At 43.0% G+C, this 19350-nt stretch overlaps 1 protein-coding gene across 1 annotated transcript in view; it reads left to right on the top strand.

The window, feature by feature from the left end:
* The first annotated feature begins 660 nt into the window (after positions 1–660).
* The window catches only part of mtus1b (microtubule associated tumor suppressor 1b), a 212087-nt gene continuing 193397 nt past the window's right edge, over positions 661–19350 (top strand). The window contains exon 1 of the mRNA XM_069924546.1: positions 661–801. The gene's annotated coding sequence lies outside the window, so the exon portion shown is untranslated. The remainder of the gene's footprint in view (positions 802–19350) is intronic.

Here is a 19350-nt window from a genome sequence, read left to right on the forward strand (position 1 = left end):
GTTTTTACTCCAATCACAGCACCGATAGACTTTCGTGTTTCACCTCATATGTGAATAACAGAACACCCCACAGCAAGCAGATTTGTAAAAGTACCCATTTCAATGTGATCGTCCATCATTAAAAGTGATATTGGCTGAGGGATATAATGTCCTGTTTCAATCTCGAAAAGATTCGCTATTCTGTTGTTAACTTAGACATAAGGTTTCAAAACGTATGGGGGCCTTTCCCGAACTACTTTCAGAACCTTTAGTTTTATTAGAAAACCTGTTTTCCAACACTTTAATATATAACTCCAGGTACAAGATATACTTTAATTATAGAACTTCAGCTTAGTAATGGGCTCAAGAGGCGGGGAGAAAATGAAAATATATTTGGGATAAAATTGTAAGATGCTCTATTATCTTATAATTACTCTTTAAATTAGATAACTGTTGATTTCTATGCATTTGACATCTCTGTTGTGGTTTTGACAGATTTTCTGTATCTATCTGTTTACTTCTGTAAAACTTAATAAACTTATTTAGGAATAAGTGATGTGGTATAACCCAGTATTAGAGACAAGTGCGTGGCAGTAATCGCTACTCTGTGAATATGATGCCGCGTGATCGTCGACAATGAGTCACGTGGGAAATCACATCTCGGATCTTTTGCCCTGCCTCTGCAACTCTGCAAAACCGCATGCAAGTTCAAACAGTTCCAACGACCGGAGACAACTCCCACCTGTCATTATTCGCCTTTCAAACCTGAAAGCGACCTGCCGTCATCGCCAGCTTCACAATATTTCATTTTGACCCGTGAGAGTAAGTGCATTGTGTTTTGCTCTGAGCATTACTGAAATTTAAGGAGCTTAAATAAAGGATCAGGAACAAGACGGGGTTTTCGGAGTTCAGATGAATTGTGTTCTTAAAATTACGGGCATAGTTGCCTTTGAAATATTTATATTTTGTTATAGTATCGAAATAGAGGCGGGAAAAAATGTATCGTTTTTAAAAATAACATTAAGCTTCCTGTTACCCAAGTTAGCATGTTGGCGGTGATCATTCCAGGACCTTGCACAATATTTTGATCGGCAGCAAGAGTATCTTTACAAGATCACGACTCAGTGTTTTCCAACTATTTGCAAATGGAAATGTTTTTTTTTGGAAACATTTTATTCGAGGTTTGAAACCCGACATGGCTCATCTGCGAGGATTGCATCCCGTGAATGGTATGTTTCTGCTCAGAGCATATGCCAGGAATGTATTAAAACTAGCCCATCTGCAGGGCCGACTTAGGGGTTATCGTGCGGCCTGGAAACGGTCCGGGCGGAAGGAAAGGTGCTTGGAAGAGTTACCCCAGATATTTATCCTCCCGTAAACAGATGATCCCAGCCCTGTTCAATAACAGCTCTTTATCTGGACTCTAACTATCCTTTTTTGTAAAAAGTGTTTGATGGCCCAGCGAGCCCCTGAAATTAGCAATGACCTTCAAACTAAACGAGTGAACTTCATCTGAGGGGTTATTTTCACGGGCATGTCCGAAATCCTGTGACCACACCCCATACAAGGCTTCTCAAAAGCTATCACCTTATTGCGGGCTCAGCTGCTCCGATCCTTTCGACATATATAACCAGCACCACCGTGGCGTTGCTCCTTCCCCTCTCCAGGAGCTGCGGCTCATCGGGCGGGGCACGAGCTTTCCCAGGTGGAGCGCGCAATGCAGCGCCCCCGCCCCCACCGCTTCGTTGCACTGCAGCCCCCCCCCCACCGCTTCGTTGCACTGCAGCCCCCCCACCGCTTCGTTGCACTGCAGCCCCCCCCCCCGCTTCGTTGCACTGCAGCCCCACCCCACCCCCGCTTCGTTGCACTGCGCCGTGAGAGACCGGGTGTCAGCGTGATTCGAGTTTGTCCGCGTTGCAGCACCCTTCGAAGTGACGCGGGCTGAGCGGGGCTGCCGGGTCGGCGAATGTGCAGGCGCCTCGTGGCGCTCCAAGGGTAACCAAGGCGACGGGCTTCTCCTCGGCTCGACTCAGCCGCCTTGAAGAGGTGGATGGTGGGTCCTTCGCTGGTGAACTACAGTTCCCAGTGGGCCCCGCGGGAACAAGGAGGAGGCGAGAAGCCGCCAGGTGCGGAGGGTTCGGAGTCCCGTCGACGAGGCGTGGGAGGCGACTTGGGAGCCACTTCTTGTTGCATTTGACTTTTCTGAGTGCAAGGTGGAGTTTTGGAAATGGCTCGGTCATCACTTTTCTGCCCCATCTAAATTCGCGTTTTATTCTTTCTGTGCATCAAACCTGTTTAAGGTGCAATAACATTGATGTGCTGAATAAATCGTTTTTAGGCGAAAGATTAATGAAGGACAAGTACTGGAGCGAGAGGTCGAGGGTTTGAAACGAATTGAGCGAACTTTGTGAATCATTGTTGAATATACTTTTACAGCAGAGTAATGAATGTCGAGTGGTTAATTATTGGCAAGTGTATATTGTTTTGAATTGTATTTGAACGAGATCTTTACGAATCAGTAAGGGGCTTGTTGGTTCCCCCCCCCCCCCCCCCCCCAGCTGCTCGAGTTTGGAACCATCTGTGAGGGGACATTTGAACTTTGTGCCAGTTACTTATCAGTGAGTTGTCTGCGTTTATCTCGCTTATTAAGCAAACATTTCCACCTCATTGAATAATGGCGCAATACTTTCAGGGTGTTCTTGTGGCTGCTCCCTACTGCTAAATATTGGACTGGATTATGTATTACATTCGCTCTTTAATGTTTGCATGGGTGGAGTTTATTACTTAGTATCCATTTTTCCTAAACTGGGCAAAAAGTTGTGATTTAACCGTACACAGTTAAAGTGCGCTGTTAGACAGAATCAGACCCACACAAGGTAAAGACTGAACCACAGGCTTTAATCCACAAAAACCTCCACAGAGCCAGACTGGCTGTGGCTGCAGCAACTCAGTGTGAGGCCTCGGGTGCGCAGGCTTGTATCCCGGAGGGTGATTGACACCCGACTGGGTGGGGCTTGATCCATTCAGGCCGACTGATTGGCAGCCGGCCAGGTGTTCTCCAGTCCCCTTACCCTCCTGCAGGTACAGAGGTTGTCCCCTGCAGTTTAGGCCAGTGGTGTACCACCACAAAGTAACAAATATCTTGTAATAAAACCATAATTTGCACTTTTGTGTAACAATGGAACAGGGCAAACTATTTCTCATGGTGTACACTACTTTGTTTTGTATAATTTTTGAGTTAATGCACCCCATAGGATATTATTTGCATGGGAAATTGTTTTTATATTTTGGTATTGGGATGGGAAAACTGCTTCTTGCAACGAACTGATTGTTTGGCAATTCACTTTCTAATGTATTAACTGCACTTAAATTGTATGATTATCTTTGTGCAATTCAACTGCAATTAGCATTACATTTAAGTCACACTTCAAAAAAACAAACAACTCTTACAGTGGAAAAAGTGATACCCTTTCAAAGTTATTTTTGTGGATCAATATTCAATCAAAAATCTTCAGTGAAATGAACACAAGATATTCTCCAATGCTTGAGGTTTTTGGCATGCACTTGCATTGCAAACCATAAACAATTTGTGAAAGACATTGGTTATTGTAGTTTTAATATTACAGTGAACAGACTTCAAGTACTTTGTACTGTAGCAAATGAAAGGTGACACTCTCTGCTGTGCACATTCAGAACTTGCATTCTTTTCCCCGCTAGGACAAGTTGAAAGGCTTTTTGAGAGGAAGTTTAAGAGTGAGTTTTGTCAAATAACAATATCCAAAGTGGGCCGAATAGTTTAACTGAAAAAATTCTAAAGTTTTTCCAAGTAGAATATTACTTTTCCCAACAGCTTGTTGCTTAATGTTTTGCAACAGTTGCAAAATATTTCCAAGCAACTATGGATTTATAAAAATCCTTGATCAAAACAATATATTTTCAAGAACTAATGACAATGTAAGAATTCAATATTACAGGGCAAAACTAATATGCAGTGACTAATCAACTTGGCACATTGCTATGCTTTTTTAGAGGAATTTTTCATATTGGGGCGGCGCAGTTGGTGCAGCGGTTAGTGCAGTGCCTTTACAGCACCAGGGATTGAGTCCAATGTTGTCTGTAAGGCATGATCTTCCCATGTCTGTGTGGGTTTTCTCCAGGGGCTCGGTTTTCCTCCCACCATTCAAAATGTACTGGGGATGTATGTTAATGCGGTGTAAATTGGGCAAAATGGCCTGTTAGTGTACTGTTTGTCTAAATTTAAAAAAATAATTAAATATTTAGAAAAATTTAATTAAAAAAATATTCGAGTTGGATCTCAATTTTTTGTAATTTATGGACCACCAAGGACATGTGCTGGTTAGCTTTAGCCTACTCCCTGACCACCAGGATGTTGCTTTTTAGTGGAAAATGGTTTTTGTGAATGCTTTTTTATCATTCAAGTTTACAACATTGTTTTGCATGTTACTTGTTTATTTTATCTGGCTTAGTCAGTCACTTTTTCAAAAACTCTGAGGTCAAAAGTTGAGAAATACTGGTCTAAGCTTGAGGATGCATGTTAGAACACTGCAGCACATCATCCCTTTGGCTCATCAAGTCTGTGCTGACCCATTTATTCTGCCTAGTCCTGTTGACCAGCACTGGAACAAAGCCCTCTATTCACATGGGGTTCATGTGCCAATCCAATCTTCTCTTAAATGTTTAAATAGAACCTCCACTGGTAGCTCATTTGAACCTATGAAGAAGTTCCCCCTCCTGTTCCCTTAAACATTTCACCTTTCACCCTTAACCCATGTCCTTTAGTTCTTGTATCATCTAACCTCAGTAGAAAAAGCCTGCTTACATTTACCCTATCTACATCTCTATCAAATCTTCCTTCGTTCTCTGATCCTCCAAAGAATAAACTTCTAATCTCTTTAACCTTTCCCTATTACTCAACACCAGCAACATCCTTGCAAATTTTCTCAGCACTTTCTTTTCTCTTTTTAAATATTTTTATTAATTTCAAATATAAGTATGCATATGCAAAATATTTATGGAATACATAATATTAATAACAAATGACAAATTAGATAACTCAACAAGCTATAAAGCACATATAACCCTAATTCAAATTATAACGAAGAGAAAAAAATTAACATACAGCGTGATTCTAAACCCTATTCCTAACCCAAGCTCTAGGACTAAATAAATTATGTACTTTGTTCATGGAATAAAACAGCAAATAAAAAATTTATAAATAATGTTCAGAGGTTATGAAAGCAATTCAAGAACGGTCCCACAACTTTATATTTGAATTATTAATTTAATAATGTATCTTTTCTAAATTTAAACGAGTGAAGCAGCATCCTTTTATCTTAACAGTATTGCACGTCCAGCTGGGAGAGCTGCAGGAGATGGAATGTGACATTTAAATTGGAAGATTAGGTTCTAAATTTACCTTTAAAATTAAAGATAGTATCTCCCTTCAGAATTTTCCAAAACACATTAATTAAAGAAGCTTCTTTCTTATATTTATCACATAAGGATTTGCATCTGGATAGATACAAGATAATTTAACTTTAGACATATAAGCCATATATACAGCTTTAAATTGTAATAAACAATGACAGGCACACAAGGATGTAATGTTAACCAGCTTAACAATTGGATCCCAAACTTGGTCTGATACTGCAAGGTTAAATCCTGTGCCTAGGCACTTTTAATTTTAGCTAGAGGGCATTTCTCAAACACACTAGCTTATCACAAAGAATGGATATTATGCCTTTGCGAAAATGTTGTAGCTTAACTATCACATCAACAATATTTGTATTGGGTGTCCGAGGAAAATCCAGTGTGTGAGATTTTAGGAAGTGTCTAATTTACAAGTACTTGGATTTTTGGAGGGGGGAGGGGGTGAAAATATTTAGTAAGTTGTGAAGAAGATTGAAAAAGATGATTGGATAAAATGGAGCTTGAAAAAGAAAACCATAAAATCCAAAAATGTTTTCTAAACTGCATCCAAGCTCTTATGGGATGCCTGATAATAGGATTATTAATTAATTTATTTAGAGAGAAGGGAAGTGAGGATCCAAGAAGTCCTGGAATGGAAATGTTATTTTTCCCAGATTTCAACTCCATTATTACCAATGCTGGACTGTCCACTTGATTATTAAAATGTAATCAAAACAAAGTTGCACATGTTGACTGCTCAGTAGTAAAATCTGAAATTAGGAAGAGCCATGCCTCTGTTCCTTTTGGGTATTGAAGATGAATCTTGCTTTGACCTCCATATATAGGTTGATATAATTGAATCCAGTGAATCAAAACGATTTGGGAATTTAAAAATTTGTACTTTATTCAGGCTTTTTCTGATTTCACTTGACACAATCTTTTATTTTTTCATTTGGAAGAATAAATATCCTCACCAAAATAAAGTTCATTTACAAGAACAAAAAATGGAGATTTAGCCTTACCAAATTTTAGGTTTTATTATTGGACAGTCAATATACAAAATTTTACATTTTGGTTATATAATAACCATGAAGACTGCCCAATATGGATATCTCTGGAATCTAATTCTGTTACATAATTTTCTCTCATTTCTCTTCTTGGATCTTCATTTCCTATATGGATACAATTTAGAAAACATTTTGGTTTAATGAGATTTTCTCTTTCTAGTCCTATTTTTTTCTAATTATTTCTTTAAACGTTACATGATTGATTTAACTTTTAAAGAATGGTATAGATTGGGTGTTAAAGATTTATTTGTTGAGAGTGGGTCTTGCTTTCTTTGAACAACTTTTGGTTAAACACAGTCAACCAAATACTCATTTTTTTGTTATCAACAGATTAGTTTTTTTATGATCTCAATTGCATACATTTCCTAAGAGGACTGATGGGAATTTAATTGATGTAATTTTTAATTTACAACCTTCCTAAATTGGTACAATATCTAGCATTTATGGTATGTTGTTAAGAATGAGAGGCCCCATCAAATAAAATTTAAAAAGCTTGGGAGCAGCTTTTAATTCCTGAAGAAACTTAAAATGTAATTTTCAAATTGGTTAATGCCTCTTCTTTATGTGCCCGCCACTCTCTCCTATGATTTAAAATGATCCTTAGACTCGTATATCCAAAGTCAAACTATCTCATTTTTATGTGGATGTATCTCCTCGCTGTGATGAATGCAACAATGGATATGCTTTATTTTTTTTAATTGCTTTATTAATTCATATATTCTGGACATGCCAGAGTGTTGAGAAATATTGGATCAAAGTATTTCAAACTTTCTCTGTAATTTTTAAAGATAATTTTAAACCAAATCCCTTAACAGCTTTATTTTATGTCGTTGGAGAGAGTAACATAACATTAATGACATCTGAGCTACATGTATTAATTTCTCTTGTGGCTAGGTGGGGAGGGTTGCTCAGATGGAGGGATGTTACCCTGCCTAATCATGCTCAAAGGCGACATGTCATGTTTGAATTTAGAAAAAGATTAAATGCTCAATTTCTGATTGTAATTTAAATTTTCAAACACTGGGGACCTTTTTGAATTACTTTTATAATCTTGGATTTGTTATGAAGGTAGAAATGTTGACTAATGAGGTAATTTATCACTGATAAGTATTGTCTTTTTTTCTTTGGCCAAACACCTTTTTTCTTGGTCGTGGGTTTAGATTTTACTTTTTATAGTAAAATAATATAATATCAATGGAATATAATCTGTTTAATTAATATTAATAAAAATATTGAAATGGAAAAGGAATTAAAAATTGATATTCTGTAAAAGATATTAAAACAAATTAGATAAGATATTCATTTTAATAGAATTAATATAAACCGACTAGAGGTAGAGAGGGGCGACCATTGTGTTAATGACTTTCACTTGTGTTAATAATGTAAGAAAATTTTCTTTAATAGATTCTTTGTAACTATAATAGCAAGATATTTTAATTGGTTTTCCACAATCTTAGTGGAAATTGGTATACACTGATGCAGGTGTGTTCAGAGGGAAAAGTTTAATCTATATCCTGAAAACTTTATAAATTGGGAAAGTATTGACAACGTAGACGGTAAAGATGTGTCAGGGTTTGATAAGCAAAGTAAAAGATCATCTGCATAAAGGAAACTTTATGTTCAATTCCCTTTCTCTGAATCTCTGAAATTTTACCACACTTTCGAAAAGCAATTACTAATTGCAAAGACAAAATCAAATAATAATGGACTTGAAGGACACTCTTGATGGGTACCCTCTTGAAGATTGAAAAATGGATTGATGAAAATTAGTAAGAATTGAAGCTATTGGGGATGAATACCATAATTTAATCCATGAAATAAAACCTGATCTGAAATTGAATTTTTCTAAAATTGTGAATAAATATTTCCATTAATCTCACTCAAATGCGTTCTCTGCATCAAGGGAAAGAAAACATTTGGGAATAGGACTCTAAAGTAAATACAGAATATCTAATCAGTGACATGTATTAAAAAGAGAAGAATGATTTTTAATAAAACTGGCCTGGTCTTAAGAGCCAAAATTTTAGCCAGAATTTTTACATCAACATTTAATAAAGAAATGGGCCTGTAAGTGGAACACTACCTTTCTTTGCAATAAGTGATATACATGCTTCATTCAATTTTGCTGGAAGATTACCTGGGCACAGAGCACAGAACTTAACTGAGGTGATAGTAGATGAGAAAAAGATTTGAAAAACTCCACAGGAAACCCACAGGGTCCTGGAGCTCTTCCCGAATGTAGTGAAGAAATAGCAGTAACTATTTCCTCGTATATAGGCTCATCTAATTTCATTTGTTCAGCTCAGGAAAGTGCGGGAATATTTAAACAATTCAGGAAATTTTTCATAGAATTACTATCATTTGTGAATTTGTAGGCATAAAGTTGTTTGTAAAATTTCATGAATGTATCATCTATCTCCGAATGATCCGTAGTAAAGTTACTTTCCTCCATTCAAATTCTTTTAATTTGCCGCTTAGTCACAAAACCTCTCAGCTCATTAGCCGAGAGCTTGCCTGTTTTATCACCATGGATATCAAACTGACTACTCCTTGAATATTTGTTTCAATTTGGTATTTAGAAAGAAGATCAAATTTAGTTTGAAGTTCAACTTGCTTTTTTATAACTTGGAATTTTTAGTTTGAACATATTATTGGTCAATGTGTTTAATTCAATTAACTAATTCTAATCTTGGTCTGCCTTTTTATATACACAGTGTAAGAAATAATTTGCCTCCTCAGATAAGATTTAACAGCATACCAAGGAATCACACCGCAGTTTCTGATGAATTGTTTGTATCAAAGAAAAAGGTTATCTGCTTCTCCATAAATTTGTCATAACCTGAGAGTAAACTCAAATTAAAATGCCAATGTCTTTTAGTTTGAGGAAAGCCAGAAAAAGTCATAGTTAACACAACAGGGTCATGATCTGATGTTAATGCAATTTGATAACTACAGGACTAAGTCAGAGGGATCAAATGGTTAGGAACATAGGAAGTAGGAACAGGAGTAGGCCAAAAATGGTCCATCGAGCCTGCTTCGCCATTCAATACGATCATGGCTGATCTAATTTATGACCTAACTCCACCTACCTGCCTTCTCCCCATATCCCCTAATTCCTCTATCATGTAAAAATTTATCTAACCGAATTTTAAATATGTTTAATGAGGCAGTCTCAACCACTTCCTTGGTTAGAGAATTCCAAACATTCACTACTCTCTGGGAAAAACTATTTTTCCTCATCTCTGTCCTAAATCTACTTCCCTAAATCTTGAGACTGTGTCCTCTCGTTTTAGTTTCCCCGGCCAGCTCAAAAAACCTTCCTACATCTAATCTATCCTATCCATACCCTTCATAATCCTATATGTTTCTATAAGATCTCTCATTCTTCTGAACTCGAGCGAATACAATCCTAGATTATTTAATCTTTCATCATAAGTCAACCCCTTCATCCCAGGGATCAACCTAGTAAACCTCCACTGGACCGTCTCCAAAGCCAGTATATCCTTCCTCAAATATAGAGACCAGAACTGGACACAGTACTCCAGGTGCGGTCTCACCAGTACCTTATACAGTTGCAACATTACCTCCCTACTCCTGAATTCAATTCTTTTAGCGATGAAGGCCAACATTCCATTTGCCTTCTTAATAACCTGCTGCACCTGCAACCTAACTTTGTGATTCATGCACAAGCACTCCCAAGTCCCTCTGCACAACAGCATGCTGTAGTTTTTCACCCTTTAAATAATATTCAGTTCTTTTATTTTTCTTGCCAAAGTGGATAGCCTCACACTTACTAACAGTGTACTCCATCTGCAGACGTTTGCCCACTCATCCAGCTTAACTATATCCCTCTGCAGACTCTCCACATCCTCATTACAATTTGCTCTTCCACTCAATTTGGTGTCATCCGCAAATTTGGCTACACCACATTTTGTCCCCTCCTCCAAGTCATCAATGTAAATGATGAACAGTTGTGGGTCTAACACTGACCCCTGCGGCACCCCACTTGCCACTCTCTGCCAACCTGAAAAACTCCCATTTATCCCAACTCTCTGCCTCCTGTCAGACAACCAATTTTCAATCCAGGCCAATATACTTCCCCAGACTCCACTTTCCTGTAACTTACTGTTAAGTTTCTTGTACGGCACCTTATCAAACGCTTTCTGGAAATCCAAATATACAACATCAACCTGTTCCTCTCTATCCTCAAAGAATCCTAACAAGTTTGTTAAACAAGATCTTCCCTTTCTAAAACCATGCCGCGTCTGCCTGATTGAACCCTTGCGTTCCAAAAGTTTCACTATTTCATCTTTAATGACAGCTTCAAGCATTTTTCCCAACTACAGGCGTCAAGCTAATTGGCCGATAATTTCCAGTCTTCTGCCTACATCCCTTCTTAAAAAGTGGCGTGACATTTGCTGTCTTCCAGTCTGCCAGGACCTGCCCAGAATCCAAGGAATTTTGGTATATGACCACCAATGCATCAACAATAACTTCTGCCATTTCCTTCAGAACCCTTGGATGCATGTCATTAGGACCAGGTGATTTGTCTGGCTTTAGTCCCATTAGTTTCTCCATCACTATTTCCTTTGTAACAACTATTTTATCAAGGCCCTCCCCAACATTCGCATCCGTAACTCTGCACTTGGGCATGCTGGTCATGTCTTCCACCGCGAAGACTGACACAAAATATTTGTTTAATGCCTCGGCCATTTCCTCATTTTTTGCTACCAGTTTTCCTTTCTCATCCTCCAAGGGTCCTATGTTAACTCTGGCCACCCTCTTCCATTTTATATATTTATAAAATTTTTTGCTTTCTGTTTTTATATTTTGTGGCAATTTACTTTCATAATCCTTTTTTCCATTTCTTATTACCGGCTTTGTAACCCCTTGTTGTCTCTTAAAGTTATCCCAATCTTCCAGTTTCCCACTGCTCTTTGCAGCTTTGTACACCTGCACCTTCAATTTTATACTCTCCTTTATTTCCTTTGTTAACCACGATTGATTTTTCTGTCCCTTGCTGCCCTTTTTCTTAACCGGAATATATTTTTGTTGAGCATTACAAAATATTTCTTTGAAAATCTTCCACTGTTCCTCAACTGTTTCATCAATTAGCCTGTGCTCACAGTCCACTCTGCCCAATTCCTCCCTCATCCTATGGCAGTCACCCCTGTTTAAGCATAATATATTAGTTTTAGATCTAACTATTTCCCCTTCCATCTGAATGAGAAATTCAATCATACTATGATCACTATTTCCCTGACTATTACATCATTTACTCTACCTATCTCATTGCACAACACTAGATCCAGGAGAGCATTTTCTCTTGTGGGTTCCTTAACATGCTGCTCAAGAAAGCTATCGCGGATGCATTCTATGAAGTCCTCTTCCAGACTCCCACGACCAACTTGATTTTCCCAATCTATGTGGAAGTTAAAGTCCCCCATGACTACTGCCTTATCATTATTACATGCCTCACTCATCTCTCTATTTATTTCCTGTGCCATTAAACTATTGTTATTTGGTGGGCGATAGATAACACCCACCAATAATTTTTTCCCTTTGTTATTCTTTATCTCTACCCAAATGAACTCAACATTATGCTCTTTAGATCTTATATCATTCCTCACTACTGCCTGGAGCTCATCTTTGATTAAGAGTGCAACTCCACCTCCCTTACCATCCTGTCTATCTCTTTGCACCACCTGATACCCTTGAAAGTTTAATTCCCATTTAGGGTCACCTTGTAGCCATGTTTCTGTGATGGCTACCAAATCATAGGAATGGGTACCGATTTACGCCTCAAGTTCACTAACCTTATTTCTAATACTGCGGGCATTCAGATAAAGTGCCCTTATGCTCTTTGTCCTTTTAATATCTAGGGACTTCTGTAACCTTTTCTTTTGATTTTTCTGCCCACTATTTTTCTTTGTAATTTTCTTAACACTATCATTGACCCGAAAACTCACTGCACTATCTGATTTTTTACTTTCTCCTCCCAACATTACTTTTCCTATTTTACTTTTCCTGGCCATTACTTTATCTTCCCTACCCTTTTCCCTATCTGCTGTACCAAACATACTTGCCAAAATGTTGACCCTTTTGGATTTAGGTGCAACCCGTCCCTCTTGTAAAGATCATGCCTTCCCCAAAAGAGATCCCAATGATCCAAGAAGCCAAATCCTTGACTTGTACACCAGCACCTCAGCCACACGTTCATTTTCCTTATTCTTACATTCTTTTCATCACTTGCACTTAGAACAGGTAGTAATCCTGAGATCACCACCCTAGCATTCCTGTCTTTCAGCTTTTGTCCCAGCTCACTGTAATCCCTTTTCATTACCTCCTACCTTTTCTTGTCAATGTCGTTTGTACCCACATGTACCAAGACATCAGTCTGCTCTCCCTCTCAGAATATTTTGGACCCGATTTGTGATATCTCGTACCCTTGCACCAGGGTGGCAGCACACCATGTAGGTATACTTATCTGGCTCACAGAACCTCCTGTCTGTACCCCTGACAATGGAGTCCCCAATAACTACTGCATTTCTCCTTTTGCTTTTATTTTGCACCACTCTACCAGGCTCATTGCCATTGACCTGGTGCCCGTGGCCATCTTCTGTCCGGTCATCTTCCTCAACAGAATCCAACACAACATAACTGTTTCTGAGTGGGATAGTCACCCTCTGTTTTTCTCGCTTTTTTCTTCCCGCCCCCCTGACGGTTTCCCACTGACCTGACATGGGTTCTGGAGTATTTATCGGCCTGAAAGTTGAGTCGATTAACTCCTCACTCTCCCTTACAAGCCGCAGGTCATCAATCTGCAACTCCATATCCCTAATTCGCTCCCTTAGAAACTGCATCTCAGTACACCTGGTATAGATGTGGCCGTTTGGGAGGGTGGAGGTCACCCATTGTTCCCAGATCTGACACCTAGTACAGAGCACTAACCCTATTGGCAGGACTCTGAATACGAAGGCAAATAACTCAGCTTACCTTTTCTCCTTGTCTGCTTTTGCTGAAGCCTGATAAGCCAAAGCCAGGAAGTCTCACTCCTTCACTGCTCCACTCACTCACTGAGCCACTCCTCGCTGGCTGCTCCCTCCCCCTTTCACTCCTTTTATTGGCCCCTTGACCAATTAACCCTGTCACTTTCAGCAAGCTCCTCCTCCTCTGATAAACAGCCCGACTCTCTCCAAGCTCCTCCTCCGACTCCCAGTCGAACCAAGTAGGCCCAAGCCCCGGTAAGCCCCCGACTTTAATAGCTTACCTCTGACTCACTTTCAGCAAGCTCCTCCTCCGACTCACTTTCAGCAAGCTCCTCCTCCTCCGACTCGCTTTCAGCGAGCTCCTCCTCCTCCGACTCGCTTTCAGCGAGCTCCTCCTCCTCCGACTCGCTTTCAGCGAGCTCCTCCTCCTCCGACTCGCTTTCAGCGAGCTCCTCCTCCTCCGACTCGCTTTCAGCGAGCTCCTCCTCCTCCGACTCGCTTTCAGCGAGCTCCTCCTCCTCCGACTCGCTTTCAGCGAGCTCCTCCGACTCGCTTTCAGCGAGCTCCTCCGACTCGCTTTCAGCGAGCTCCTCCGACTCGCTTTCCGCGAGCTCCTCCGACTCGCTTTCCGCGAGCTCCTCCGACTCGCTTTCCGCGAGCTCCTCCGACTCGCTTTCCGCGAGCTCCTCCGACTCGCTTTCCGCGAGCTCCTCCGACTCGCTTTCCGCGAGCTCCTCCGACTCGCTTTCCGCGAGCTCCTCCGACTCGCTTTCCGCGAGCTCCTCCGACTCGCTTTCCGCGAGCTCCTCCGACTCGCTTTCCGCGAGCTCCTCCGACTCGCTTTCCGCGAGCTCCTCCGACTCGCTTTCCGCGAGCTCCTCCGACTCGCTTTCCGCGAGCTCCTCCGACTCGCTTTCCGCGAGCTCCTCCGACTCGCTTTCCGCGAGCTCCTCCGACTCGCTTTCCGCGAGCTCCTCCGACTCGCTTTCCGCGAGCTCCTCCGACTCGCTTTCCGCGAGCTCCTCCGACTCGCTTTCCGCGAGCTCCTCCGACTCGCTTTCCGCGAGCTCCTCCGACTCGCTTTCCGCGAGCTCCTCCGACTCGCTTTCCGCGAGCTCCTCCGACTCGCTTTCCGCGAGCTCCTCCGACTCGCTTTCCGCGAGCTCCTCCGACTCGCTTTCCGCGAGCTCCTCCGACTCGCTTTCCGCGAGCTCCTCCGACTCGCTTTCCGCGAGCTCCTCCGACTCGCTTTCCGCGAGCTCCTCCGACTCGCTTTCCGCGAGCTCCTCCGACTCGCTTTCCGCGAGCTCCTCCGACTCGCTTTCCGCGAGCTCCTCCGACTCGCTTTCCGCGAGCTCCTCCGACTCGCTTTCCGCGAGCTCCTCCGACTCGCTTTCCGCGAGCTCCTCCGACTCGCTTTCCGCGAGCTCCTCCGACTCGCTTTCCGCGAGCTCCTCCGACTCGCTTTCCGCGAGCTCCTCCGACTCGCTTTCCGCGAGCTCCTCCGACTCGCTTTCCGCGAGCTCCTCCGACTCGCTTTCCGCGAGCTCCTCCGACTCGCTTTCCGCGAGCTCCTCCGACTCGCTTTCCGCGAGCTCCTCCGACTCGCTTTCCGCGAGCTCCTCCGACTCGCTTTCCGCGAGCTCCTCCGACTCGCTTTCCGCGAGCTCCTCCGACTCGCTTTCCGCGAGCTCCTCCGACTCGCTTTCCGCGAGCTCCTCCGACTCGCTTTCCGCGAGCTCCTCCGACTCGCTTTCCGCGAGCTCCTCCGACTCGCTTTCCGCGAGCTCCTCCGACTCGCTTTCCGCGAGCTCCTCCGACTCGCTTTCCGCGAGCTCCTCCGACTCGCTTTCCGCGAGCTCCTCCGACTCGCTTTCCGCGAGCTCCTCCGACTCGCTTTCCGCGAGCTCCTCCGACTCGCTTTCCGCGAGCTCCTCCGACTCGCTTTCCGCGAGCTCCTCCGACTCGCTTTCCGCGAGCTCCTCCGACTCGCTTTCCGCGAGCTCCTCCGACTCGCTTTCCGCGAGCTCCTCCGACTCGCTTTCCGCGAGCTCCTCCGACTCGCTTTCCGCGAGCTCCTCCGACTCGCTTTCCGCGAGCTCCTCCGACTCGCTTTCCGCGAGCTCCTCCGACTCGCTTTCCGCGAGCTCCTCCGACTCGCTTTCCGCGAGCTCCTCCGACTCGCTTTCCGCGAGCTCCTCCGACTCGCTTTCCGCGAGCTCCTCCGACTCGCTTTCCGCGAGCTCCTCCGACTCGCTTTCCGCGAGCTCCTCCGACTCGCTTTCCGCGAGCTCCTCCGACTCGCTTTCCGCGAGCTCCTCCGACTCGCTTTCCGCGAGCTCCTCCGACTCGCTTTCCGCGAGCTCCTCCGACTCGCTTTCCGCGAGCTCCTCCGACTCGCTTTCCGCGAGCTCCTCCGACTCGCTTTCCGCGAGCTCCTCCGACTCGCTTTCCGCGAGCTCCTCCGACTCGCTTTCCGCGAGCTCCTCCGACTCGCTTTCCGCGAGCTCCTCCGACTCGCTTTCCGCGAGCTCCTCCGACTCGCTTTCCGCGAGCTCCTCCGACTCGCTTTCCGCGAGCTCCTCCGACTCGCTTTCCGCGAGCTCCTCCGACTCGCTTTCCGCGAGCTCCTCCGACTCGCTTTCCGCGAGCTCCTCCGACTCGCTTTCCGCGAGCTCCTCCGACTCGCTTTCCGCGAGCTCCTCCGACTCGCTTTCCGCGAGCTCCTCCGACTCGCTTTCCGCGAGCTCCTCCGACTCGCTTTCCGCGAGCTCCTCCGACTCGCTTTCCGCGAGCTCCTCCGACTCGCTTTCCGCGAGCTCCTCCGACTCGCTTTCCGCGAGCTCCTCCGACTCGCTTTCCGCGAGCTCCTCCGACTCGCTTTCCGCGAGCTCCTCCGACTCGCTTTCCGCGAGCTCCTCCGACTCGCTTTCCGCGAGCTCCTCCGACTCGCTTTCCGCGAGCTCCTCCGACTCGCTTTCCGCGAGCTCCTCCGACTCGCTTTCCGCGAGCTCCTCCGACTCGCTTTCCGCGAGCTCCTCCGACTCGCTTTCCGCGAGCTCCTCCGACTCGCTTTCCGCGAGCTCCTCCGACTCGCTTTCCGCGAGCTCCTCCGACTCGCTTTCCGCGAGCTCCTCCGACTCGCTTTCCGCGAGCTCCTCCGACTCGCTTTCCGCGAGCTCCTCCGACTCGCTTTCCGCGAGCTCCTCCGACTCGCTTTCCGCGAGCTCCTCCGACTCGCTTTCCGCGAGCTCCTCCGACTCGCTTTCCGCGAGCTCCTCCGACTCGCTTTCCGCGAGCTCCTCCGACTCGCTTTCCGCGAGCTCCTCCGACTCGCTTTCCGCGAGCTCCTCCGACTCGCTTTCCGCGAGCTCCTCCGACTCGCTTTCCGCGAGCTCCTCCGACTCGCTTTCCGCGAGCTCCTCCGACTCGCTTTCCGCGAGCTCCTCCGACTCGCTTTCCGCGAGCTCCTCCGACTCGCTTTCCGCGAGCTCCTCCGACTCGCTTTCCGCGAGCTCCTCCGACTCGCTTTCCGCGAGCTCCTCCGACTCGCTTTCCGCGAGCTCCTCCGACTCGCTTTCCGCGAGCTCCTCCGACTCGCTTTCCGCGAGCTCCTCCGACTCGCTTTCCGCGAGCTCCTCCGACTCGCTTTCCGCGAGCTCCTCCGACTCGCTTTCCGCGAGCTCCTCCGACTCGCTTTCCGCGAGCTCCTCCTCCTCTGATTCACAGCCCGACTCTCTCCAAGCTCCTCCTCCGACTCCCTGCCGAACCAAGTATCAATTGGTTATCAATAAGAAAGTAACCAATTTGCAAACAAGTCCTATGAATATGTGAAAAGTAGGAATACTCTCTACATAAAGCCAAACATCAGAAATGCCATAATCTGATTTTTTTTTAAACAAAAAGAATGAATTAATGAGGAAGATTTACTCACTGTGGTGGGTTTCAAAGAAGAACGATCCAAAGCAGGGTCCAATGGCACTCTCAAACTTATTCTGAAGGTAGTGACCAAAACTGCATATGATGCTCTAAATTTGGTCTCAACTTCAACATAATATCCCAACTCCTGTGCTCACTACTTGGATTTGTGAGGGCCAATGTGCCAAAATTTGTATTCCCATTTGCCTCTGTTCTACTACACACCGCATTTCCTTAGCATTTACCGTGCAAATCTGGCCCTAGTTTGACCACCCAAAGTAGAACGCCTTGTACTTGTCTGCATTAAATGCCTCCTGCCATTTTGTAGACCATTTTTTCAGCTTGGCCAGATCCTGGTGCAAACTTCAGGAACCTTCCTTGCTATCCACTGCCCTCCTAATCTGTTTCATCTGTAAATATGCTTTTTTTTAAAAAAAAAATCAAATCAACATATATAAGATAATAAACAATAATAAATCACAATATTGATGTTAACAGATATATGCTGATAATATATAAAAGAAAGAAAAAAAGAACTAAACGAAAAACTTGGTTTAAAAAAAACCCAAATCCTCACCCTAATCTAATCCCATAACTAATCCATTATAAAATAATAGCATACCTGCATATTGATTTGGATTGCATCAGATGACACTCAAGGATCCCAAAAATGCCATAGTTGTTATTTCATTCAGGGAAAACTTCACTGGTCAGGAGGATTGAAAAAAATATAATTTTAATCTCATAATTCGAGCATATGGGCTCCAAATTTGTAGAAATGAGGAATATTTACCCCTTAAATTGAGTATTTTTTCTCACAATGAATAAAACTTTGAATCTTTGCATGTTATCTTTCTAATATTAATGAAACATCAGATTTCCATGTTGCAGCAATATATTTCCTTGCTATTACTAAGGCTATCTTAACAAATTTTAATTGAGAATCTGACAAAAGTAATTTAGGAATAATACTTTCAAAATTTCCCAACAACAATAATTCAGGATTTAACAGAAAAGTCACACCAGTAATTAATTGTAAAAGCTTATGAACAGAAACCCAAAAAGAATTAACCAAGCAAGACCATGTCGAGTGAAAAAAGGTTCCAATTTCTTTTCCACATCTCAAGAAGCATTGATCTGATAAATTATATCTTAATCTACTCCATTTCTGAGGTATGATGTACAATTGATGTAAAAAAAAAATGATAATGAAGTATTCTATCTTGCATAAATAGTATTAGTGCTAACTTTGCGTAGATTTTTTCCAGACTTATTGACCTATTATAGTGTTTAGATCTTGTTCCCATATTTTGGAATTAAACAAATCTACTTTAGGTGTTTGTTCTTGTAACAGAATGTAATTTTTTTAGTCATTCCATCAACTATAATTTGCCCCAAAAATGAAAGATCTTTTAAAACCATATCAGATCCTAATTTATCTCTTAAATGGGCTCTAAATTGAAAATAACAAAATAATATATGAGGAATATCATATTTGATTTTTAATTGATCAAAAGATGCAATCTCCTAATTTTGAAATTCCTTATTGTTCCAAATATTTAAAAGATTCTTTTGAAAAAATTAATAAAGGATTAATTAATGGCATTTTTAAACAAAAGATTTCCATCAATTTCTAACTATATTCCAGATATTAAGCAGATATTTTAATATTGAACATCTTTATCTGTTATTTATTTTGGCTCCCATTTATTAATAAACTCATCTGTGAATTTGATGATCCAATTTACCACCTTATAATCCTAGATGACAATCAACAATGGACCAAGCACAGAACCTTGAAGCATCCCACTGGTCACAGGGCTCCAATCTGAGGGGCAAATCCTCTACTATCAATCTTTGCCTTTTTGCATAAAGCCAATGACTAATACAATTTATTACTTCATCTGGGATGCCAAGTGATCGGATCCTCTTGACCAAACTCCCTTGTGGAACCATATCAAAAGCAA

Source organism: Narcine bancroftii, chromosome 3 (genome assembly GCF_036971445.1).
Source record: "Narcine bancroftii isolate sNarBan1 chromosome 3, sNarBan1.hap1, whole genome shotgun sequence".
In the NCBI taxonomy this organism is placed as follows: Eukaryota; Metazoa; Chordata; class Chondrichthyes; order Torpediniformes; family Narcinidae; genus Narcine; species Narcine bancroftii.